At 39.0% G+C, this 25,886-nt stretch overlaps 1 protein-coding gene across 1 annotated transcript in view; it reads right to left on the reverse strand.

Annotated features, from left to right (window-relative positions):
- The window catches only part of LOC122810126 (telomere repeats-binding bouquet formation protein 1-like), a 793,411-nt gene that overhangs the window by 345,161 nt on the left and 422,364 nt on the right, over positions 1-25,886 (reverse strand). The window lies entirely within an intron of this gene.

Raw genomic sequence — 25,886 nt, forward strand, 5'->3', positions numbered from 1 at the left:
ACCCTGGCCAAAAGGACAGTGGATCTAGGAAGAATATGCAAAAATTTTCTTCACAAGAATCCAACTCTTCCTAGGCCTCTTAAAAGGGGAGGAAGAACAGGGAACAGACACAGGGACAGGTAAGTCTTGTAGGGATTTCAGAGCCATAAGGGCATGGGAGTCCCCCTGAGTAAAGTTCTGCCTCCTTAGCCACAGAAGTCACATGTTTGTTTGTTTCTTTTTTAAAGGAACATCTACTTTACCAAATCTAGGAGGTTCAGACCACTGGCTAGATTTGATAAGGGTACCAGGCACCGCTTCCCTAACTAATATTTAAGGAATCCACCTAGGCCCATCAGATATAATCAGCCATGGTTCCCCCTCTACATCTGCACCAGTATACACAGTCTCAGCAGAGGTGCTGGTAGAAAGCTCCATGTTGGCCTCCAACTGGGTTGTGCCAGAGGGAAAGTACAGTTTTGTACCTACCATAAATGTAGATGTTCGAAGATCCACATTGCTGCAGTCCTTACACTTGGGTAGTCCGCTGTCCTCGGTCGGCCCGAATATCAAAGTATAAGGCTGACGTCGGTCAAGGCGCATTAGACTGACATCAGGACGTCAGGGTACAAATGCGCATGACCGACGTCATATCCTCAGTCTTTTCTTGCCCCAGATGTCAGAAGACCCTACAAAGAAAGATCAAAACCAAAAGACAGCAAACAACCAACCAACCACCCTTGCACTAATAATATGTACAATATATACAATATACACAATATTTACAACCCAACCCACACAACCGCCTCTAACTACAGAGGGGAAGGAGGGAGGGTAATTGGACTGCAGCAATGTGGATCTTGAACATCTACATTTATGGTAGGTACAAAACTGTACTATGTTCTTCATCTCACATTGCTGCAGTCCTTACACTTGGGTAGAATCCCAAAGCAGAGATAAGGGAGGATGGCAAAACTATAAAGAAGCAGGAGCTGCCAAAATGCCCTGTAAAACAGCAGTGGCAAAACCAGCCCTAGATTTAGAGTAAAGTGGAAGGTGATAATGCTTTGAGAAAGTATGCACTGAACTCCAAGTAGCTGCCTCCAAAATATCTTTAGTTGCCACCCCTTAAAAGGCTGTCAAGTGGCAGTAGCCCTAGTGGAATGAGGCCTAATCCCAGCTGGAATCTCCTTGCCATGATGGGAATAACAGAAAGCAATGCAAAACCCAATCCACTTAGAAATAGTTTGTTTTGACACAGGCTTGCCCTGAGAACTCAAAGCAAAAGAAACAAATAACTGCTGAGACTGCCTGAACTCTTTAGTTCTGCTCAAATAATATCGCAACTGCCTGTGTACATCTAAAGTGTGCAAAATCTTTTCCCCTTTATTTTGGGGATTTGCATAAAAAGTAGGCAAATGAATAGTTTGGTTTAAAGCCACACTAGAAACCACTTTAGGCATAAAGGAAGGATTAGTACGCAAAGATACCCTATCCTTATGGAAAATTAAGAAAGGCTCAACCGCCATAAGGGCCTGCAATTCAGAAACCCTTCTTGCAGAGGTAATGGCCAACAAAAAAGCAGTCTTCCATGACAAATATTTCAACTCAGTAGTAGCTGCAGGCTCAAAAGGTTGTAGAGTGAGTTTCTCCAACACAAAATTGAGATCCCAAGCAGGAGTAGGAGCTCTACGTATATTCTTTGCCCCTCTAAGAAATTGCTTGAACAAAGGATGAGAAAACAATGGTGGGTCACAGTCATAGTGAGCCGAAATTGCTGCAGCATGAACCTTAATAGAAGAGAAGGACAAACCTTTGTCCAGTAACTCAGTAAGATATTGAAGAGCCACACTTAAATTAGGCTCAGAAACATCAAAATCCTTTGCTGCACTCCAAAATAAAAATCTCTTCCATTTATCTGCGTACACTTTCCTTGTACTAGGCCTTCTAGCTTCCAAAATAACATTCAAAACTTGCTGTGGAAGCTGAGACCCTTTATGGTTCAAAACAGAATATGCCAGGCTGTTAGATGAAGAGAGTGAAGTTTGACATTGAGTAAATGACTGTCCTCCTGAGACAACAGGTGTGGAATCGAAGGCAAAGGCCATGGAGGCTCCCGTACCAGACTTCTCAGTAATGGGTACCAGTGCTGTCGAGGCCAATCTGGAGCTATTAAAATCATCCTTGGCTTGTCCTGTCTGACCTTTAGGAGTACCTTTGGGAGGAGAGGCAGAGGTGGAAAGGCATACACATGAAGATTGCTCAAATTGAAAGAAAGAGCATCCACTTTCCAAGCTGTGGGATGAAACCTTTTCGTGCAAAACTTTGGCAGCTGGTGGTTTAGTGGAGAAGCGAACAGATCTATGTCTGGAGTTCCCCATGACACTGTCAATTTCTGAAATACATGAGGATCCAATTTCCACTCGTGGGGATCCATAATTCGTCTGCTCAACACATCTGCTAAGGAGTTCTGTGCTCCCGGCAGAAACCTTGCCTGAAGATTTAGCTGTAAACTGAGAGCAGTCTCCCACAAAATCATTGCTTGCCTGCATAGAGGATAAGAATGTGTTCCCCTTGCTTGTTGATGTACCACATGACAGTTGTGTTGTCTGTTAGAATCAACACCTGCCCTGGAAGAAGTAACTCCTTGAAAGCTATTAATGCAAACTGGACTGCTAACATCTCCTTCAGGTTGATATGTAGATGTTGTAGTCTGGCAGGCCACTTGTCTTGTATCCACTTTCCATTTAGATGAGCTCCCCAAGCTGTGTCTGAGGCATCTGTCGTTAGAATCTGACTCGCCTCTGGCCGGGTCACAGAGAGTCCCTTGTTTAGGTGACATTCCTGAGCCCACCACAAAAATTCCTTTTGAATGCAAGGTATTATTTGAATGACAGTGTCCAGATCCTGGCAGTGCTGTGTCCATACATTTTTGAGATACCATTGTAGCTTCCTCATATGTAGTTTGGCATTGGGAAGCACCAGAATACAAGATGCCATGAACCCCAAGGCTTGAAGGACTGTCCTTGCAGTCAGCCTGGACTGATGAGACAATTGATGAAAGTAAAGGGAAAGATTCTTTTGTTTGTCCGGGGTCAAAAGGCCATCTGGGATGCTGTATTCAGTCTTACACCCAGAAAGCACATGTCCTGAGAGGGTACTAGACTGGACTTTATTTCGTTCACAGAATACCCCAGGCATCTTAGCACTGCTATCACATATTCCAAATGATGAAGAAGCTCGTCCCTTCCTTGAGCCAGAATCAGGCAATCGTCCAAATAGGGATAGATCTGTATTCCTCTTAGCCTGAAGAAAGCTATCACTGGAGCCAGAACTTTCGTGAACACTCTGGGCAGTAGATAAGCCAAAGGGCAATGCAGAGAACTGATAATGAGAAGTCCCAGCTCGAAAACGCAGATACTTCCTGCAACTCAGTCTGATAGGAACATGAAGGTAAGCCTCCTTGAGATCTAAAGTTACCATCCAATGATCTTTGCCCAGCAGGTAAAAGCTGTTGTAACGTCAACATTTTGAACTTGGGAATGTCCAGATAAGTGTTGAGGATAGATAAATCCAAAATTGGTCTCCATGTGTTCCCCTTCTTTGGTACTAGGAACAGGCGAGAATAAAATCCTAGGCCCACTTCTGGCATAGGGACTGGCTGAATGGCCCCTATTTGAAGTAACAGAGAAATTTGTTTGTGAGCCTCTATTCTTTGCTGAGGAGGAACGTCTGGCATGCCTTTGAAAGGAGGCAAGGTATGGAAATAAAACCTGTAACCTTGGTGTATGATATCCAATACCCATCTGTCTTGGGTAATTAAACTCCAATTTTCCTTGAAAAGTGTCAACCTTCCTCCCAAAGGTGCTGCCAGACGAGAAGGCTCTGGCAGCTGAAATGGTAGGTCATTGGGTCTGTTTACGAAAGGACTGACCCCTGCCCTCACCAAGACTGTGCAGGTGAACTCCCTGTTCTAGGCCTGAAAGAGCCCTGAGCTCTGCCCCTACCACGTCTAGATCTACCCCTAGACTGGGAATCATAAGAAGGATACGTCCACCCCTTGGCAGGCCAATTTCTACTAAACTTCGGAGGCTGAACCTGCAAAAAATCTTTAACAGTCTGCATAGACTTAGCCTTGTCTTCCATTTTCTTTAAGACTGCCTCAACAGGTGAACCAAACAACACATCAGATTGTAAAGGAGCATCTAAAATCCTTGTCTTAACATGGTCAGATAAATTCTGATCCCTCAGCCAGGCGTGCCTGCGAAGAACTGACCCAGTGGCAGCCACCCTAGAGGAGGCCTGTACAGCATCAAAACCACATTGCAAGGAATGCTTACCCACCTGTTCAGAAACATGTACTAAATCTTGTAACTCTTTACACTCAATACCTTCCGCCAGAGCATCTACCTTAGACTTCAATTGAGAAAGTAGATAGTTTTGGTATTTCAACATGTGAAACTGGCAATTCAAAGCCCTCATAGCAAGGGTGGAAGAAGTATAGACTTTCTTTCCCCATCTATCCAAAGCCCTGGCCTCTTTATCTGGAGGAACCGGATTTTTAACAACAGAAGCCTTAACACCCTTAGGCCCCTGACTAACAGTTTCTGGGTCCGCCCTAGGACTCTTAAAAGATACTTATGAGCTTCAGGCACCCTGTAATACCTATCCGGTTTAACAGGAGCAGGAGGCAAAGAATCAGGATTAAGAGAAGCCTCTGCAAACACATCTTCCACAACATCCAGAACAGGAGGTATAGCCAAAGGCCTATGCTGGGGTAAAACAAAATTCCCTAAGCCTTTTCCTGGAATCAGAGAAGTCCTGACCTTCCCACTTAAAATGCTCCCTCATGGAATGAAGAGTCTCTGAAAAGAAAAATCCTCAGGAGGAGAAGCAGAAGGAGTAGAATCATCCACATCAGAATCAGAATAAGGAGAATACTCCTGCAAGTCTTCAGCCGAAGACTCTGAAACATCCAAGCCTGCTCAAAACTCCCCAACTCAGGTTCCACCCTAGGTCTCTTATCAGGAGGGGCAAAGAACCTCTAAACAAAGTAATCAAATCTTCTGCCATTTTAAGCATATGCTTCTTGGGCACAGATCCTGAAGAACTAGGAGTGACACCAACAGAAGCTAAACCTGGCCTGCCTCTGGGAGAAGCCTTGGAAACAGAAGGAGAAGGCCTAACCACCCTAGGAAGGGAGGGAGTACAGTAACCTGAGAGGCCCCTTCAGCCTGACCTGCCTCCTGAGAGGCCACATCCTGCAATAACAAAGTCTCCCCCTGGGACTCCAGTGAAACCTCCGGTGGAACCCCCGGCTCCACCGACACCTCTAAAGAACCGGCGTCCGGTACGGACGGCTCTTCTTGCCTGGGCTTAGCTGCTTTGTCCTTGTGCTTCTTGAAGAAGCGGGCCGGAGCATCCAACGGCATATTATAATTGCACCGCTTCGAAGACTAACCTGGCACAATCTAACCTTCTCTTAATAGTGCGCTTATTGAATCTAGCACAAAGCGACACCCCACAACGCCGTGCTCAGGCCCTAAACAAGGAATACACAGAGTATGATAATCTCTATGCGGTATCTGTTTCCCACAAGAAATACAGTTATTCACTTTTTCTGACATCCGGTAAACCACTGAGGCAAGAAAAAACTAAAATATTCCCCAACGGGGTACTTAGCCAACTTTGACTCGGTCTGAAACTCCGAATTCGAAAAATTTCAGAACGCCGAACGGCACTTGCAACGCTGCTTCTGCATCGGACCATGCGGCAAAAAAGACTGAGGATATGACGTCGGTCATGCGCATTTGTACCCTGACGTCCTGATGTCAGTCTAATGCGCCTTGACCGACGTCAGCCTTATACTTTGATATTCGGGCCGACCGAGGACAGCGGACTACCCAAGTGTAAGGACTGCAGCAATGTGAGATGAAGATTATCTGATGTTGGCACCAGATGGTCCTTGTGTTCTTCACCCAACCAGATGTAGGTATCCACTGGAGTCTTCACAGCAGCAAAATCAGTATGTGCCTTTTTGGCTTTTTTCTTAAGTGGTGGATCAACATCAGGACAGGTTTATTTGGCCATGATACCATGAGTTAAAAATTTCAGATGGTGGTTTTCTAAATAAAGAGGGATGACAGACAACTGCAAAGTGTCTTAGGGACAAATGCCTGACAAATCTCATAGTGTGTCTGGTCATGAAGCACCTAAACAAAAAAGGCTCTTCTCATATCAATATTTGTGGGGAATCCCCCTCCACATTCACATTTTCCCTTCCTGGATGACATGAAAACACACTGCAAGGATGAAAGAAGAAAGCAAGGAACCCCCATGGGACACTTATCTTTTGAAGGCTAGCTAGATGAACCACCTTGATCAGTGGTACAGACTGAATTCTGACCTAGCATTTGGACTGGTTGCAAAGAAGTTCTGAGGATTAGGTATCCATATGTCACGTATGTACCTTACACTTTGTGCATAGGACATACATCTGCTGTACAACTTCTGGAAGAAGTAAAGGCTTTAGTATGCTGGCCAGCATCCGGCTATTCTTGGCAGGGTATCCTAAGAGTAAAGAATACTGCAAAAGTGATAAGGAAGGATATGATATGTTTCCAGTTACCTCTTTCATCCCCATCACACCTCCAACATTTGCTATCTTCTTGAGGAAAAATTATATGAAGTCTGCATGGGTATGAAAATATCTACACATACACTTGCAAACAAAGATTCTAAACCTTCTTGACTTTATTGAGCACTTTGGAGCCAGACATGTGACCTCCCATTGTTCTCTTGTAAATTGCTTTTCAGTGTCTCTTCCCAATCTTTTCTAACCTCCGCTGACTCTTATAGTTATCAATTTTATATGCTCTACTAATTATCCCTTTTTTAACAGCAGCATTTTTTCTAGATTTGACTAAATAACCAAAAAGAACAGGTCTTTCACTTAAGATTCTCCTATCCCTTTCTCTTTGCCTATACTCTGATATCAGTCTCTGGTAAGGAAGGCAGTCTCAAGCCTGCAGTCCAAATGTCTTCCTGACCTCATCCTTCTCTATTACCTTTCCCTCTCTAGTTATTTGCTCTCAACACCATGGTTCCTTTGCCAGGTATCTGAAGTAAATTCCAGCCCCAGATTGCCTGTTCTTTCTGTAGCCCAACTTGCATTAATCCCAATTGCAAAATCTCCTTTCTCCATTTTCATGCTAGCTTAGATCTTAGTTTTCTCCTACTTTATGGATATAATATTGTGTATGGTTTTATTATGCTCCTTAATGATCTAAATCCCACTCTCTATTTCTTGAACTTCACCCACTTCATAATTATTCTTTTCCATTTTTAATTATAACCTTCTGTCTGTGTCATGTATATGAGCTTTAACTGTGTAGCTCTAAAATATACCTTCAAATCAGGTAAACCTAATTTACCGTATTCTATTGGAAGGATCAACTTATCCCACTTAACCCTTCCCCTTTTCCTCTTCCAGATAAATGTCTTCATCTCTTTATTAATTATTGTCCACAACTTCTCTTCATGATGATAAAAATACATTGACCCACATACAAAAAATTACAGGGTCTAAAACATTTTCACTCCTATCTCACTGTCCATATCCAAACACAAGAGCTTCCAGTTTCTCAGTTTTTGTATCATCTTTTTGTAGTTTCTTCCCACATATCTTTAGCTGCCATAACAGAAGCCTTTTTAATCCATATTCCAAAATATGTGATCTTACCATGTCCCCATAAATATGAGTATTGCTGAACAAATTCTTAAGTATGTAATTTACAACTGTAGCCTTTATCTTATTGTCAATAATGTTATATCTCGAAAAGACTTGAAACTGTCTCACAATGTTCCACAACACTGAGATGTCCTTTTCTAGATTTTTCAAATACAAAATAATATGATCACAAATAAAGCCAAATTTCTTGCTTACCGTACCAATTATATCCTTCCATTTTTGAGTCCCTTATTTTCTTTGCTTATTTTCCCTTATTTTTTTTTTCTAAATACAAAGCAAATAACAAAGGGGAAAGAGGACACCTCTGCCTAGTTCCTCTATTCAAACACAATTTATCAGTGAGGAACCCTTCCACTCTACTCTGTGCCTCTGATCCTTCATATATCCTCCTAATTAACCTTATTAGTATATCAGAGAATGCAAATGCTTACACAGCCCTACTCACAAAATCCCAGCTTACTATGTTGAATGTTTTTCTGCATCAAGAACTAACAACAATTGCAGTATTTTCTTACATTCTGCTTCCCCCTGATTCATCATTGTTCTACTAATGTTGCCAAATGTTTGCTTCTCTTCCACAAAGCCACTGTGATCAATATCTATTAATTCTGACAACACCTTTGCCATTCTTTCAATTAGTATAGACACACTTTATAAAAAGAAATTATGTACTTACCATAATGTTCCATCTGTGTTGTCCCTTTTCTTTCTTCTTCAACTTATGGTTCAGATCTGATCCCTCGGATCCCTCTCAGTCATTGCAGTAGCTTGCGGCAAGCTGGAACTCTTGAGCTTCTCCCATACCCACAATGCACCAATCCCAAGTACCTCAGATCTTGTTTGCCGAGTACAGCAGAAAGAAGATTCATATATATAAACATACACATGTATAGAAAATAAATAAATAATGGATATGACTATGTCTGGAACTCCATTATCCATAGAGTAACAGTACTCTATCACCATTTATTTTTCCAGAACCGTTCAAGGTTGGGGGTTGGTGGGAGGGGAGCTGAGGAAGAATGAAAATGGACAATACAGATGGAACGTTATGGCAAGTACATAACTTCTTTATCTGATGTTGCCAATTTTCATTCTATCTCCAACTGATGGGACAGAGTCCACACCAACCTTATATCCAAGGTGGACTCATGGAAGGAAACTCCTAAGCACCACTGAACCTAATGATGCTCTACCTCTGAAGACCAAAAACAAATTGTAATGATTGATAAAAGTATGTGGGAAAGACCACATTGCTCCTGCACATATGTCATCCAAGGATGTGCTTGATTGAAAAGTTAAGGCAGCTGTCATGGATCTGGTTGAGTGACCCCATATTTGCTTTGGTAATGTGATATCCAATTTGTTATAAATAAAGGAGATTTAGCCAGTAAGGTATTTGGCTACAGAACTCTGAGCCATGGCTTACCCAATTTCATGTCTGCAAATAAAAGAAATAATTAGTCTGTAGTCCTGATGCTTTTGGTCCTATGTAAATAGAAACAAAGTTGTCTATAAAACATGCAATAGAAATAGTAATTATTCTCCCCATCTGTATCTTTGGGAAGAAGACTGGTAAATTGATGAACTGATTAAAATTAGATTATGATACTACTTTGGACAAAACGATGCCTTAGTTGGTAACGTGACTTTATCTTTGTGAAAAATTGGATGTAATGGTTTCACAGATAAGGCATGAATTTCAAAAAGACAATTCATCTGGTAGAAGAAGAAAATTTAAGATCACAGTCATCTACAGGTTCAAAAAGGGGAATGGACAAGGGCTTGCAATACCAGATTCAGAGCCAATGGAGGAATAGGATCTTTAAATGGAGGCCTTAATAATAGTGTGCCTTGTAAAGAGGCTTTACCAAGCTTGTGGGAAGCTAGTGAAGAATCATCAAAACCACTACAGAAATTAGAAATTTCTGCCAATTGATCTTCAACTCTATATGAGCTAGCTGCTTTGTTAAAAAGTAGAGCCGAGAACTGAAGAATACTAAGAAGTGGGGTAGAAAAGGTTTCAACATGATTTTAAAGTGCCCAGTGTCTAAATCTTTTTCTGTAGATGATTAAAGGAAAGGTAGCAATATCTACCAGACAGGTGCAGATAGCATAGGTTATCTGTCTATTAGTGGAAGTGGAGAAACCTAGCTGGCAGCTTGAGGTTTTGAACATCTGGATGGACGATTCTTATCAGTGCAGGCAGCAGGTCAGGATTTGAATCTAAAATCTGAGATTGGTGAATTAATTGAAGCCAAAGGGAAGGAAACCAAGTCTGTGTAGGCCAGTAAGGGACAATAAGGATGATTTTGTTCTTTAACATGGCAGCTTTCTGTAGAATTTTTGGGATCAGAGAGATTGGAGTATATAGATAAAGGTGACCAATTATGAAGAACAGGATCTCTCAGTGATTCCCCCTATGGGGGGAATAGGGTAAAATAGTTAATGAATTGTTGTTTGGGAAGAGGTAAAAAAAATTGCAGCAAGGCTAGTCCTACTGATGGAAAATCATTTCTGTCACATTCTTGTTGAGGAACCATTCATGAGGTAAAAGAATGCACCTGCTCAGTTTTTCCACTATCACATTGGACTTCCCTGGAATGTGCATTGTTATGAGAAAAACATTTGGAAGCGATCACTCATGTCACACCCTGACAGCTTCTTGACAGACGGGGTAAGATTTGGCTTCTCCTTGTTTGTTGCTGTATCAGATAACTGACATGTTGATTGTTTCAATCAAACATTTTCTAAAGGGAGAGTATCCTGAAAGGTCTGTCATGCCACCAGCACTACTCCTATCTCTAGAACATTGATATAGACATTGGCATCCTTAGGGGACCATGTGCCTTGGACCGTGTTTCCTAGGTAATACCCCTCTACCCCAGCTGGGAAACATCCTTAGTCACTATGGCCTCGGGCTGAGGGGGGATACAAACAACCTTGTAGAACTTAGTTTGAATGAATCCACCACTTGAGATCTATCTTAAATGTGTTGGTGATTCGCATCAAAAAGGATATGGGATGATAAAGTATGAACAGTGTGAGGCAAGCATTCATTGAATAATTTTCATATAAAATCTTGGTCAGTGGTAGTAATGTTATTACTGTAGCCATTGATCCCAGAGCATGAAGAACCAAGTGGGCTACAATGTTGGTACTGCAAACTTTTTATTTTTACTTTTCTTTACTTGCCATCTTACTGTTTGAATTCTTGGTAAAGGAAGTAACGCTATGGTCAATTTTGTATTGAAAAGTATTCGTATGAACTCTGTTTTGAGTTGATTCTAAATGAGATATATATATATATATATATATATATATATATATTTGTAGTTTTGTTGCTAACCTTTTCTCTTGCTATTATGAGCTGATGCCTGGTCGGGGTGGAATGGAGCCAGTCGTGAATTACTGTAGTCTCAAGTGAGTTGCTACTACCGTCATATATTTGGCAAACATTGTGGGGGCTGTGGCGAGGTCAAAGGACAGAATTCAGAACTGGTAATGACCAGTTACTAGCCGGAAACGTAAGAACCTTTTGGCATGCCTGTTCATTTTATGTGGTGGTATTTACCATGAAGGTCTATCAAAAACATGCAGTTATTTTTTTGTTTTTTTTTTTTAAATGAAAGAATGAGCTGAACCGTGACCATACAAAATTTTTTTTTTTTTTTTTTTTGCAGCTTTTATATTTGAACTGCTGCTTGTTCTCTCTGACTGGATCGAATATCTGGGATTTTCTTGAATGGGGAGGAGGAAGACAAATAGTATAATATATCCTCTAGACAAGATAATCTGCAACCAAGTATCTATTGTAATCTCTAATCAGGTTCTGTGGTGCAGGGGAAAAATGACCCCCAAATGCTTCCAGAGGAAGCTTTGGACTCTGTAGCTGTTACTCATTTCCACTGCCTTTGCAGGCACTACAGCCAATGCAACAGCTAGTGTGTTGCATAACATGCACTGTGTTCAGTCATAGAGAACTCCTAATACCATTTGGAGGTAAATTGATGCAGTTAGTAATAGGGTGAGTAATGTGCTGTGTTCCCTTCCAAAAGCCATGACTGCTTACATTGGGTACCATATGGTCATTATGAGAAATAAGACTATGCATAATATGCTATGCCACTCGACAGCACTTGTGCTTCGTTAAGATAAAAACATAGGGGTGTGACACATGTAGTTAAGTGTACCATGTTGCTTGTAATACTACATTGCTGACTCTGTTCAGTACATTGTTTCTGTTTTCTATTAAGGACATATATTTTGTCATTACAGAAAAGTAATTTCCATAGCTGTGTGTGATATGAGACACCAGAAGGGAGCAGCTGCTCCAATAACATCTGTAGGAAAATCTAGGTCAGGGATCATGATATTTGTGTGCCGTTGTCAACACATGCGTTATGTTACAGATGTACCTCTAACAAACAGAGTCATATCTTGGTTACACCACAATGATGAAGCTATAACATTGACATGCAAACTTCCGAGAAATTGTTGTACAGTTGTTTTATTGACATGTTTAGATGTCACCTCAAGCATTAGATGACTATTACTTCATTATTTATTCATTTCTATTAATCTGTACCTGTAGCTGTGAGCACTGTCTGTGAGCATGAGGTACTTAATGCCAGCCAGGGATAGAGTAATGAATTGTTCATTACTGGGTATCTCCTGATTTAGTAGGTGGCTTGAACTACTGAGTGACTGTGTTGTATTTGCAATGGTATGTGATACAGCTGTGTAGGTATATATATATATATATATATATATATATATATATATATATATATATATATATATATATATATACAGCTGTATCACATACCATTGGTGTGTGAGTGTGTGTGTGTGTGTGTGTGTGTGTGTGTGTGTGTGTGTGTGTGTGTGTGTGTGTGTGTGTGTATGTGTGAGACTATCAGACAATCAGATGGTCTCAGGTCCGAAGAAGGCTATTTCATATAACTGTCTTCGCATCCAAAGGCACCGTATCTGAGGGCAACTAACCTCTCAGATCCGAGGATGTTTATACAACCGGTTTTGGATCCAAAGGTATCGAATCTGAGAACAAGTAACCTTGTGGATTCTAGGATGAGTCAGATCTGAAGAAGACTATCTTCATTCAACCATTTTCGGATCTTAAGGCACCGGACTCAAAGTTAAATAAGCTTCCTCCTGGCCCTTTGTTGTATGTTGGATCGCAAGACATGGGATCCGAGAAGAGATTGTAGTTAAGCTAGTATTGCTCAGAACCGATCTGGAAAAAGAAGGATGTATCTGAGCCAACTGGACCCGAGAGAACAGAGGTAGGATCCGAGAAATGTTTTCTCTAGTGGCTCTCAATCCTAAGATGCAGCCAAAGTGTATGTTTCCCCAGAAAAAAAACTTCAGTCAATCGGATCCAGAGGATTAGAGTCCAATGCAGGAGTAAACAAATTGAAAGCCTTAATGACCAACCCATAGAATCCGCGGGTAATATGGGATCTGAAGGTGGTTTCAGGAGGTGTGGATCTGAGGGAGAGAGGATCCAAAATACCTGCATGGTGGTTCCTTCAGCTTTCCTTTGGTTAAATTGTTGTTGGGGGTGTGAACCTCTAAAGAAACCAATTCTGAAAATGTAAAGCGGGCAGAAACAAGGGTGCTGCCCTGAAATCACACTTCCCAAACTGTCAGTGCAAGTAATTTGGCAAGCACAACTCTCAACCTACAAAGTTAGAATGTTTATAGAATAACAGGCTTTGCATTAGCAAGAATTTTTTTTGAAGGGTATGAAACTGAAAATCAAATGTAAGTCATTACCTTTTGACTTCGGTACTCAATGATTTACTAATAATATGCCAGAAAACCAAAATTTTATGAGGAGCAAACTGTGAAAATCTGGACAGTTTAGAGCTTTATTGGCAAGACCAGAAATAAAAAAAACTGGACAATTCTTCAAACAATGCTGTTACAACTTGAAAAGGAAAAACAACATGTTTCACATCATCATGAGTCATCTGAAAGAAATGAAGTTAGAAACTGAAAAGTCCATTACCCTCACCAAACTTCACTCTCCCAAGATGTACCATCAGTTTGACAGAAAAAATACATTTTATTAAAAAAATATTATAAAAATAAACAGGCCAAAAGGCACAAGGTCAACATCTGAACACTCCAAGAAAAACTGTACTGCTCGAGAGGAATGTCCATAATATACATTCCCCAGAAAGGTCATTCAAGTACAATGTTCCTATATGTTTACCTGACAATCCAATTAGGGAGGAAGAAACATCACAAACAAGAAGCATCATATGAGCTAACAAGGAACGTTTTAAGCAGAGAAAGGCAATAGAAAAGAGGGATACTAACAATGAAACTACAGCAGTTGTTGTAGGAAGGGAAAAATACTATCAATATTATTTAAAAGAGTACAAAAATGTACAAACAGATAAAAGACAGGCAAGGGAGATTAGCAATTAAGATTTTTGAAAGTTCTAAAGGTTTTAAAGATTTTAGAAGGAAAAAATCAGTTTATTAAAGAAAATATCACGTATCTGCTCTAGAGCAACTGACAACCACATCTAGCTTTCAAGTGGCAAATGAGATCTGAGGTACGTGGGGTTGGTGCATTGTGGGTAAGAAAGAAGCTTGAGTGTTCCGGTTGCCGCAAACTATTGCAACAGCCGAGACAGATCTAAGGGATTGGATAAGAACCATCAGCTGAGGATATAATGAAAACTGACAACATCAGATTTATGGTTTAAAACTGAAATGGGTCAGCATGAAGCTGGGTCTGATGGGTCTTTACTCTTTACTATCCTTAGGTAACAGAGCCACTACAGCTTTCTTTCAAGATGTTGGCGATTCCCTTGTTTTTAAAATAATGTTAAAGCCATCAACACCTTTATCACTTTCCTCCCTTCTAACTTTCAAACTTCCAGAGGAATGCAGAACAGTTGTGTAAGTTGAACGTACCATAACAGCAGATGTTTGAATGATCACCGCTGCAATAGTCTTAGCTGTATGGGTTATATCCTGCTAATGGTATAACAGCTGGACAGCTTCCAAAGCTTCAGGGCATCATCTGTGCCCCTAAACAAAATACAAGTTTGGCCACAGAGTCCTTCAAAGCTTTCCTGCCTGCAGAGAAAAAGGAGGCTGATCCTGAGAAGACAATTCTAGGAATAACAAAAAATAAACGTCTCCACTATGGCATAAAAACACACCAAAGAACAAGGGGTATGGAGAGAGGGAGCAGCCACTACAGCAGAGATCATTCAAACATCTACTGTTATGGTATGTTCAGCTTACACAACTGTACTATGTTCTTCATATTGATAACTGCTGCAGTAACCTTAGCCATATGGGTAGATCACTATAGCAAACTTTATTTGGGAGGTGGAAGAAGGAGCCCCTGGAGAATGGTCCTAGCAAAGCTTGATCTGGACCTAAAGACGGAATGAAACTTATAGTGCTTTGTAAAAACATGTATTTTAGACCAAGTTGCTGCTTCTAGAATACTTCCAGAATCCAAGCCTTTCCAAAAAGCCATAGATGAAACCAATGCCTTGGTAGTGTGGGCCTTGACCCTGCCTGGAAAATATTTTTTATGGTGAGTATAACAAAAGGTAATACCCTTACACAATCATTTGGAAACAGTCTATTTTGACACAGGTGATCTCTTCTTCTTTATTTCACAAGAAATGAGCAAGTGATCCAAAGATCTAAAAGATTTGATTCTGTCAAGATAGTACCTAAGTTGTCTGTGGGCATCCAAGGTATGGAGTATCCTTTCTCCCTCATTTTTATGTTCAGGAAAGAAAATGGGGAGATGGATAGTTTGGCTTAAAGTAAACTCAGATACCCTTCAGGCATAAAAGAATGATTAATTCTCAAAGAAACCCTGTCCCTGTGGAAAATGAGGTAAGGTTGACTCACCACTAGTGTCTGCAACTTAGATATCCTTGTTGTAGAGATCAGAGGAATCAGTAAAACTGTTTTCCATATTAAGAACCTCAAGTCAGCCAGATTAGTTGATTTTAAATGGAGCAGGTGTTAACTTCTCTAACACAAAATTAAAATCCCAAGGAGGGGTCACCAGTTTAACACAATCCTGTGTGAGGGAGTCAATAAAGACTTTTGAATGTACTTTTAAAATCCTAGCTTCTGTAAGAGATCTGTCACCCAAGCAAAAGATTACTGACATTTCCAAAAAGACTCTGCAAAGATAATCAAGTTACTAAATGAAAAAAAATGTGGATACACTGTAGGCTGCAATGAGCTATAATTAGAGCTACACACTTTGTGAACACTCTTGGTGCAGTGGATAGTCCAAAGGGTAGAGAAGAGAATTGATAATGAGATCCAGACAAACAGAACCTTAAGAAATGTCTGAAGTCTGGATTAGTATGTGATGATAAGCATCTTTTACGTCTAGTGTTACAAGGAAACTTGAAAGAGGAAGAAGAGCTAACAGGTGTGAAGTGACATCATTTTGAATTTGGGCATTATCACAGGTTTAGGAAAGAAAGATCCAGAACTGGTCTCAAGGCATTTTCTCTCATTGGCACTAGGAACATCCTTGAATAAAACCTCTTCCCCACCTGGGCAGAAGGAACTGATTTGATTACTCCCTGGGACAGCGTATGATGAGCAGACACAAAAGAGTCTGATCTGCAGGATGAAGAATGACCCCTTGGAAAGGAGGAATTTCCTCCCACTGCCATACATAACCTTGAGGAACAATTTTCAGAACCCATTTGTCTGAAACGGTCTGCTGCAAACAGAAGAATGAAGATTCAGACTTTCTGGAAGAAAAAAGGGGTTAGAGTGGAAGGGGGTCACAACCTCTGTTGAACAGTCATTCAAACTTGTTGGACTGTCCTTGGTTTTGGAAGGCTTGAGACTTCTTTTTTGGAACACCCTTGCCACGTCTTCTTAAACATGTTTACCTGAATTCTGTTGAGACTTTTTATTCTGTTTTTTTGCTAACACTGAAAGAAGAAATAATGAAGAAGAAAGAAAATCCCTTGAACAATTTGGAAAGGGAGGGCTGAAAATCATAGAGATTTTGTGGATCAGCTTGCCACTTTCATCACACTTTTTGATTATCTCTGCAGCAGAGGGGCCAAACACTAAATCTCTATCCAAGGGAGAATTTAAAATCTCATTTTTACATCATCTGGGAGATTCTGAGAACGCAGCCATGCACACCTCCTTAAACAATAGTATTGGTCATAGCCCTGGAAGAAGTATCAATGGAGTCATACACATACTGCAAACAATGAGTAGTGACCTGGGCAATAGAAAATAACTAAATTATTTAAAGCATATTCTTCTTCACAAGAAGCTGTAGGTAAAACATTCCTCATATTTTCTCAAGTTCTCATAACAAACCTTAACGTACGACCACGACAATTTAAAATTCTGAATATCAGAGTTGCAGAAGCCTAAACTTTTCCCCATAACTATCAACAACTTTCCCATCCTTAACAGAAAGAGTGGGACTGGAATTAACTAAGTGCTTAGCAGCAGTGGAGGTAACTAATGCTATAGCTGCTGAGTCATGTTTGTGAGTAGTGTATAAAAATTTAAAAAACTGAGGAACTTTATACATCCTGTCTGCCTTTTCATGGACAGATGGCTGACTGTCAAGAAAACTTCAGGCAGTAAGACACACATCCTCTAAAGCAGACAGAACAGGAGGAATGGGTACAGGTAATGGAAAATTCTTCTGTAACAACTCATAGCATTTTCAGAGGGATTAAGAAATCTCAGTGTTCTCCCACTGAAAACACTGGTGCATTCTAGAAATAGTCTAAGAGAAACAGAAACACCCACATGGAGAATCAGAAACTGAGCTCTCCTGAGTCTGAATCAGAAATCTGAGGACAAAATCCTGAATCCGTCCCTGTATCTTCCTGTTCAGATTCAGAATCTTGAATGACTTCAGGAAAAGAGGAATCCCTCTTTCTTTTACTAAAAACTACCTTACAGTAAGGATCAGTAACCTGAATTAAGCCCTGAGTCAGTCCCAGTAAACTGCTCCTAGCTAAAGAAATTTGAGTAGGAGTAAATATACATGCTTGGTTTTATGTTTCTTTTTGAAGGGAAAAAATGGGATAACTGTGTTCCTAATGGAAGTCCTTGCATCTCCAGGGATGGCCACAACATTCTGACACAAAAGGAAAACCTTACCTGTTGCCTCTCCCAGGACTGACAATAGTGGGACTCCAACAGCTGCAGAGGATGTGGCTAACCACTGGTCCACAGTGGCTGTAGGTGCTCCACCAGAGGGATCTAGGCGTAAAAGATGAGTGGTCTGAGGTGCAACAAATGGCCAAAGTAAAATCACTCACCTGTGCTCAGGCAAATTGCTAGCCTTTTTTGGTGGCAAAGGCTGTTTGCTTAACTTTTTCTTTTTGTGGCTGGAAGAAGGACTGACTGCCTGACCAGCAATCTGTTCCATGTTCAAAATGAAAATGGTGCCTCTTTCCAGTGGAACACAAGCAGCAAATGCTGATAAAACTACAAGTCCACAAATGTTACTTTTTTGACAGAAAACAACACAGTAAAAACACTTAAACAGCGTGACAGCCACACAACTAAAAATAAATTGTTTCTCCACAGAAAATATGTTACTACTTTTAAACTGACTGAAAAAACAAGTGCTCCCTTTAAAATAAAAGTTATAATCCTGAGACAGTCCATTAAAACACAACATTCCTAGGTTTAAAGTAACTTTCCCAAAGAAGAAAGTAATAAAACTATAATAAATTTAAGAAAATGGAAGTTTTTTTCTCCAAAGGAACATACCTACCCAGCAATGGAAAGCAGAAGTTGATTGTTGATCCTCAAATGCCTCAGAGGAGTGTACTCTTTGGCAGCAATAAAGCTCTGAAGGGCTTCACTTCCAAACATGTCTTTGAGTCAGCTCTGCTCGAGCTGCCTGACACTTTGGGAGTGTGGAAGATGTCCTTAAGCTTTGGACACTGGACGGCTGTTATATCCTTGGAAGGGTATTCTTTTATTTCTAACCTGTTATTAGACTCAGTTTTTATTTTATCCCACTCACTAGCTATAATGTCTGAAAATATTTCTATCTTCCCTAAAAACGCTTGAATAATCTAAACTACTCAGTCCTAATATTCCTCTCTTTTCACAGGTAGGTGGAAAAGCACCTGCGCTTCATTTTTAATTCATTATTCTGCTTTTTACCTTAGCATTTATTGGTGCATGATTTGAAACAGTTATTGCATATGTCTCAAGGATTTCAATTAAATGTAAATGCTCTTGTGAAATATAATTTCAGTCTAGTCTAGCCCACCTATTCTATCTTGGGGAATAATATGTAAATTCTGTCCAGGTTCCTACTACTGAAGTTACATTTTCCATAATAAATACTTTCAAAAAGTTCTTCAGAAATCAACCCTCTTCTGCTATATTTTCCCTTCTAAGTCCCCTTGATACACCATCACTACTGCAAATTAAGTTCCAGTCCCCACCTATAAGTAATATTTCCTGCTGAAAGCTGATTTCTCCCAAAATTTTCTCAAGCTCCATAATAGCAGTTTTTGGTGGAATATAAATATCCACCAGTGTAATCCTCATCCCTTGCCAGTAGCCCTTTACTATCATGAATCTACCATTATTGCCTTTTCCTCCTCTTCTATCAATGTAGGAGCCCCTTTATCAATTTGTATAATTACTCCCCTTTTCCTTTTACCCTGATATTATGCCAAATATCCACCTTGAAATACTTTCTTTGTCAAATTCACATGCTTATTTCTTGCCGAATGTGTCTTCCGCAGTAGTGCTATTTGCATTTTTCAATATAATTCAATACTCTTTCCTTTTAGTCTATAACCATAAGGTTTTTTTATGTTCCAAGATAATATGGATAGTTTAGCCATTATAATAAAAAAGCTATTGTTCTTACCTATTATACATTACAGATTTTTAAATGTGTATTTCGACCTTTGGTGTTACATGCAAAAACTAATGTTTGGCATGCTGATCTTTTGCCCAGTTTCTTCTCATCTCCATTTGAACCTATATCTCATTTTTCAAGACTTTTTGTTTTAATGAAAACCGTCAAAATAAATACATTTTCAAAACACTCCACATCCCCTATTAACTTAGAACAACAATACAAAACTATGCACATCTTCAGAAAATAAAGTTTACCCTTCCAAACTGGAACACTTGCCGCAGGTCAGCAGTTGCATTCACAGGCATTATCTAATCTAAAATTAAGGTTACTCATGCTAACGCACATGCTACAGTCTGTTTTCCTACTTACATTGATTGCTATCTGTTCTGTACTTATCTCCATTCCTCTTCAAGATGTGAAAAAACAGCTTGAATGCTTTCAAAACACAATAACTTCTGGCCCTATGAAAAAGTACACTGGCTATCTTTAAATAAAACTAAATTGTGCATGTTTTAATAAATGGATTAATGTATTAAGTCTGCTAGACAGGCTGCTCTTATTCACTTCCCATAATTTCAAATTTTATTTTTCACTGACCTGATTGCTACTGTACCTTTAAATTTTGTGTTTCCCTCAGAAAACATGCTCTCATAACTCTCAAGATTAATAGTTTACACCAGCAGACAGCTTGTCTCCTTGAAATAAGTTCTCAGCAATAAATCTTTGTACATTTCACTCAGAACAGAATGTACAGTTGCCTTCCCCTACAGACATCTTGACTCCCACTGAACATTTGCTAATAGAAAAAAACAAGCTAACACCTTTCATTTTGTCTTTTTTTTAATTACTTGCTTACAAAAGTACTTGTTTATAACCTAAACCAAAGGCATTTGCCTATACATTCACCCTTTTAAAATAATAAAAAGTATCTTAATTCTGCATATAATCTAATATGTGCACTTTTACACCCCATCCCCACCCCAGCAACCCAAGATCACAGCATATTAACATTAAACATGCCTTTGTCCAGCCTTTTTTATTATACTGTAAAGCCTATATTTCTTACAACTAAAAAACTACTTGCTTACTTTATTATCTTTATCACATATAAGTCACTGAAAAGACTACCCCATACATTTAAAATATCCCTGACTACACACTACACAAAACTGCTTTACTACAATAAGCAGTTTGTGTCATGAAATGTTTTATGCAAATACTAATAAGAGCAAAATTTGGTTTACTTACATTTACTTTCCCCCTTTTAGTGTCCTTCTATCTAAACATTAATGGCATAAAGTGGGGTATATGCTTTACAGTCAACACAAAAGTTTAATAAAGTCAACAAAAGTCCAGTCTTTTCAGCCACTTTTTCTTACAAACCCATATTTCACAAATGTGACTGATGCATTATAGTCTTGTTTATTCACTAATTTCAGTGTTGCTGGTTTTCTGCCTGTTCATCTCCATATCCCAATACTAGACTCTGGTTCAAGTCCTAGGTACTCCTGATTCTTCTACTCAATTCCTGTACTTTTTGCTGTCTCTCAAGTATTTTCCTTTGGAATATTGGAAAAAGTTTCATTGACAAAGTTTCTCTATGAATATTAATGCCAATAGAATGAGAAGCAGAGTCCTGTTCTGCTTGCTGGTTCACTTTTTGTTGGATAAATATTTTTATTACTTCCTTTGCCTGTTCTGCATAAAAAATGACTTGATTTCCAAGTAATAATTACTCTGAAGACAGCTGTCTCTCCACATTCTCTGACTGTTGAGATAAATTTGGTTCCCTTCTGCCTGTTGTATGGTGGATAATTATTTTCTATAAAGACTCTGCTGTCACCACATTTTAATACTTTGCTCTTCTTCCACACATGTCAGGATCAGCTTTTTTGTTGGCATAATAGCATAGGTCCTGGCTGTTTTCTCATAGCCAGATTTGGAGCATACACTCAATGTGCCCTTTCAATTAACAAACCCTGCTGTGGAACACCTGTCCAGTTGCTTATTTGTGATTTAAAATTAAAACAGTCTGTTCCTTCCAGTTTCTCTCCTGGGTTTTCTCTGTGCACTCTGTTTTCTAACTCTATTTTTTAAACAACTCTTTAGTTTCATACTTAGTCGTCCTTTTCTTCATTACATCGATTTTTGCAGTTTTAGAAGTTTGTCTAAACAGCTAGTCAGAGTTTAGATTTTTCTAGCCTTTTATTATTTGAGTTGATATATTTCTTCAATGTTTTACTTATTTTAGTCACCTCTGAGTACATCAGATTTATTTTTTCCTCTAAATTACTGAAAGCCATAGCTTGAACCAAAGCTGAAGCTTGAACTGCTTTTGCTGAACAGCTGCAGAAGCCTTCACAGACAGTGTTTTCTCGTCACCATCTCTAGATGATTTTTTTCAGTTTATCCAATTTCTTCACTGATGGCATCCAGGCAGTATATTTACTATCTAACAACTGAATTTTAGCCACCCCCCCAAAAAAAAAAATCAATGGCACTCCTTCTCAGTTTCTGTTTTCATACTGGAAGAGCTAACGTTAAGCAGTTGACCAGTGTGCAGCCATCATGGAAGTCCATACACATTGTACTTCTAAGAGAAACACTGAATGTTTCCTCAGAAACAGTAAAATCAATCATTTGTCTAAGACAGAGGCCAGATAAATCCTGATACAAGCAGAAATTCCCACAGGAATTACTGTAAACTCTGAAAAAAATAAAATATTAAAATAAACATTTTTAATACACATAAAACTGGAAAGCAAATAATAAACCTAATAATATTATCTGAGCAGTAAGCCAGAAAAATCAGCAATGGATCCTGTGAAGAGTCAGACGGCTTTCTTCTTTGGATGGCAGATAAAGACTGACCACTCGCTTCCTTTGACAGCTGAAGGTTTCCCCCTCAGGATATGCTCAGCCCATCAGCTGCCACAGGAAGATAGAGGGAGGGGAGTCTGAACTTTTGAAAGCTGGCCAGTACTGGGTTACCTTGACAGATAATCCAAATTGCCAGTAAGGCAATGGGACTGATGAACATCTCTTTCCTCTTTAAGGGAGAAAAAGTTGAAGAAGAGGAAATGGCTCTGAAGACTGAAAGGACTGAATTCCTTTAAAGAGATTTTGAGCAAAACTGAAGCAGTACTCTTTTCTGGCTTTCTGTTTTGAAGGAGAAATATGCTTAGTTTTTTAGAATGATCTCTAGGAATATCCAGATATATGGTCTTTAGAGTATAAGTCGTACTCCTAATCTTCTTAAGTGAGCCATGAACATCCTCTTGAACTAAAACTTAGTGAATACCTCCCTCACTCTTAGATAAGATCAACCTAGGTTCTCCTTTACCAGCTGTCTCAGCCAAACATTAGATTTTAATGGATGGACAGGTATCCTTAGCCATAATGGTCTCCAAAAGGGATATATTATATGGCTCAGGAGAATCAGACGGGTAGTCCAGGGGCTGTGAAGGCACCTCTGCAGAGTTATCGGTCTCCAAATGAATGAGAGAAGAGCCACAAAAAGCCAAGTGTATAGTAGAAATTGTATGGTAAAATCGATTAATTTGGCAACTTAGACTAAATACAGGGGAACAGCCAGGTTTGAATGATATTATATATATTTCAAGTGTTTTAAAGATGTACACTGCAAAACTGTAATGTTTTATATAAATTAATTGTACAGTTATAAGATTTTACTGTTGGAAGCATCATTATATTACATGGTTTCACTTTCTGTGAATACTTGATGGAGTGTGATTCATTTGAGTGCCCCTACCTTAAAAAGATGGTGAAATATTCAGCAGGTGGTAACTATAATACTGAAAAAGTTGCATATAGGGCCACACGTAATGACTGCCTGCATTTTATGTGGGTACGACTATGAATAAACTGAAAAGGAGGATTTCAGGTCATCTTTCTGACATCAGCCGTAAATGCCAGAGGAACACCTTATCCAAACACTTATTAGAACATTGCAGTCATTCTGGTTTTAAAATATATCATTCTGAACTGTGTGGAGACAGATTAGCGTGAAGGGGACATCAATGGTTTGTTGTTGGAGAAAAAAGAATTCAGCTGGCAGTTGAAATTAAATGCATTCAGAAAACCAGGACTTAACTACTATTGCTAAGAGTGTGTTGAATTTATGTAAGCTGCCAGACAATATGTAAAGGTTTTTTATGGAATTTACTAAGGAATACTAAGGAGTACTAAAAATATACTAAATAATAAAAAAAATGATGTGCAGAATGTATACTATATATATATATATATATATATATATATATATATATATATATATATATATGTGTGTGTGTGTGTGTGTGTGTTGTTATTTTAACCTCAATTATGCTTTGATTAGATTTATTGCAACACACCAGAGATTTAAACGGTAAATTCAAAACACACACTTTTTCTTGCCACTATTACCATGTAGTATTGATATAATTCTTCCATTTATCATACTAGTGGATGCTCATGCACACTTATGCACACACCTGAACATGCTTATACATTACAGTTTACTTCATCCACTGCCTTCTGAATTTTTTTGTTTTTCTACTAGTTGTCAATGTAGAAACATCTTTTTGAGGCTGTAAACACGAGAACTCGTGGCAGTTTTTTTTTTTGCAAAGCACTGACGTTTTTTCTGAGCTGTTATAACTTAGTTTTCTATGCACACTAATACACATGGATGACTATTTACTAGATATTATTAGAGAGATGTATTTTTTTTATATTTATAGCATTTTAGTTTGATTATGTTTATGGTTAGATAGCTATGTGTTTTTTTTATTTATTTTAGTTCTTGTTACAAACATGATGAAGGCTTTATTGTATTAGCTAGCCAAAAATTATTTTAGTTAAAAGTTTTTTTATGTATATGTTATGCTTTTCTTAATACCTGATCTTGGAATGTGGGTTGCAAATAGTGTTTTCCTCAACAAGGATTTAGTTTGATCTAATTAGTAGTAGTGTATTGGGGTGGGTGCTTGCTGTTCTAAAATGCACTTTTACAGCCTTGTTTATATTAGACTGCGGTGGTGGTGCTGCGGTAGCATTGTCGCCTCACAATAAGACGTTGTCCTGTTCGGTTCTCAGCTAGAGCGTCTTCTGTGTGGAGACATGCGTGAATGGGCGTACCTTCGTTGAAGGCTGTGCGTCAGGGCCGGCAACTCGGCATGTAAAAATCTACTGCTAATCACCAGTGGACCAGAGTTCCGCTGTGGCGACCCCTAACCAGGAAAAGCTGAAAGACACAACAACAGCAACAGCCTTATTTATATTGTTTGCCATTAATAGGCTGGTTTAACAATAAACAATGCGTATAATGTCCACACCTACTTCTAAGTATATAAAATCTGATATGTTTAACATTGTTAAAATATTTCTGATTTTTTGTTATTGAGGATCGCTTGTCTATGACAAATAAAAGCTTGTTGCTTTGGAACACTACCTGAGTTTCATGATTTTTGGAAATTATCATGACTGAGCTCATCAACAAAATTTTAAAACCACTAGTTTCTCTCTTTTTTATATTACATGGTTTATCACAAGACTTATATTTATTTAAACAGATGGTCATATGGTTGCATTGATATTGAAGAAGTCCTTTTAAATTATTGTGGACAAAAGCACTACGCATAAAATCTATTAAACCTATTAAATGTTTTTCCTCTGCATTACAGTGATGTGTTGTATTTTTTTTTTTTTTTTTTTTTTTTTTTTTGAATGAGACAGGAGGACATCAGGTTATTGTCTAGCACCTCTTTCAAAGATTTTCTGTTCTTTTTTCAACTGAAAAGGGAGGTCTGAAGATGAGGAGGACAACATCATAGCTGTGTGAGCCAAGATCCTGAAGATGCTTATTTTCAAAGTAAATCCTAGCCTTGAGGGGAAATGCTTTTCAAATGCTACAGTTTTTAACAACTTGCTATGCAGCTAAGTAAAAATAAAAACTCAAGTTAAGGTCCTTGTAGGCTGACACCCAAAGTAACACTTTCCTTTTCTACTGACAGATATAAGAAATGTTCACACAAAAAGTTACACAGAAGAGGAAGTGGGTCTTCAACAGGGTAATTCTCTGCCTGTGATCTTTGTGCTGAAGCCAATCAATATGGATAACTAGAGGAGACACTGATGAAAGTCTGCATGTGTGGAGTACCAGAAAGAAAATTCTGAGTGTTGGTGTGTCCATACATCCCTCGTATGTTGGAACATTTGTTAGTGTTAAGGGCTGAAGCATGGCAC

This window comes from Protopterus annectens, chromosome 8.part1, assembly GCF_019279795.1.
Source record: "Protopterus annectens isolate FY-2018-M chromosome 8.part1, PAN1.0, whole genome shotgun sequence".
NCBI lineage: Eukaryota > Metazoa > Chordata > Ceratodontiformes > Protopteridae > Protopterus > Protopterus annectens.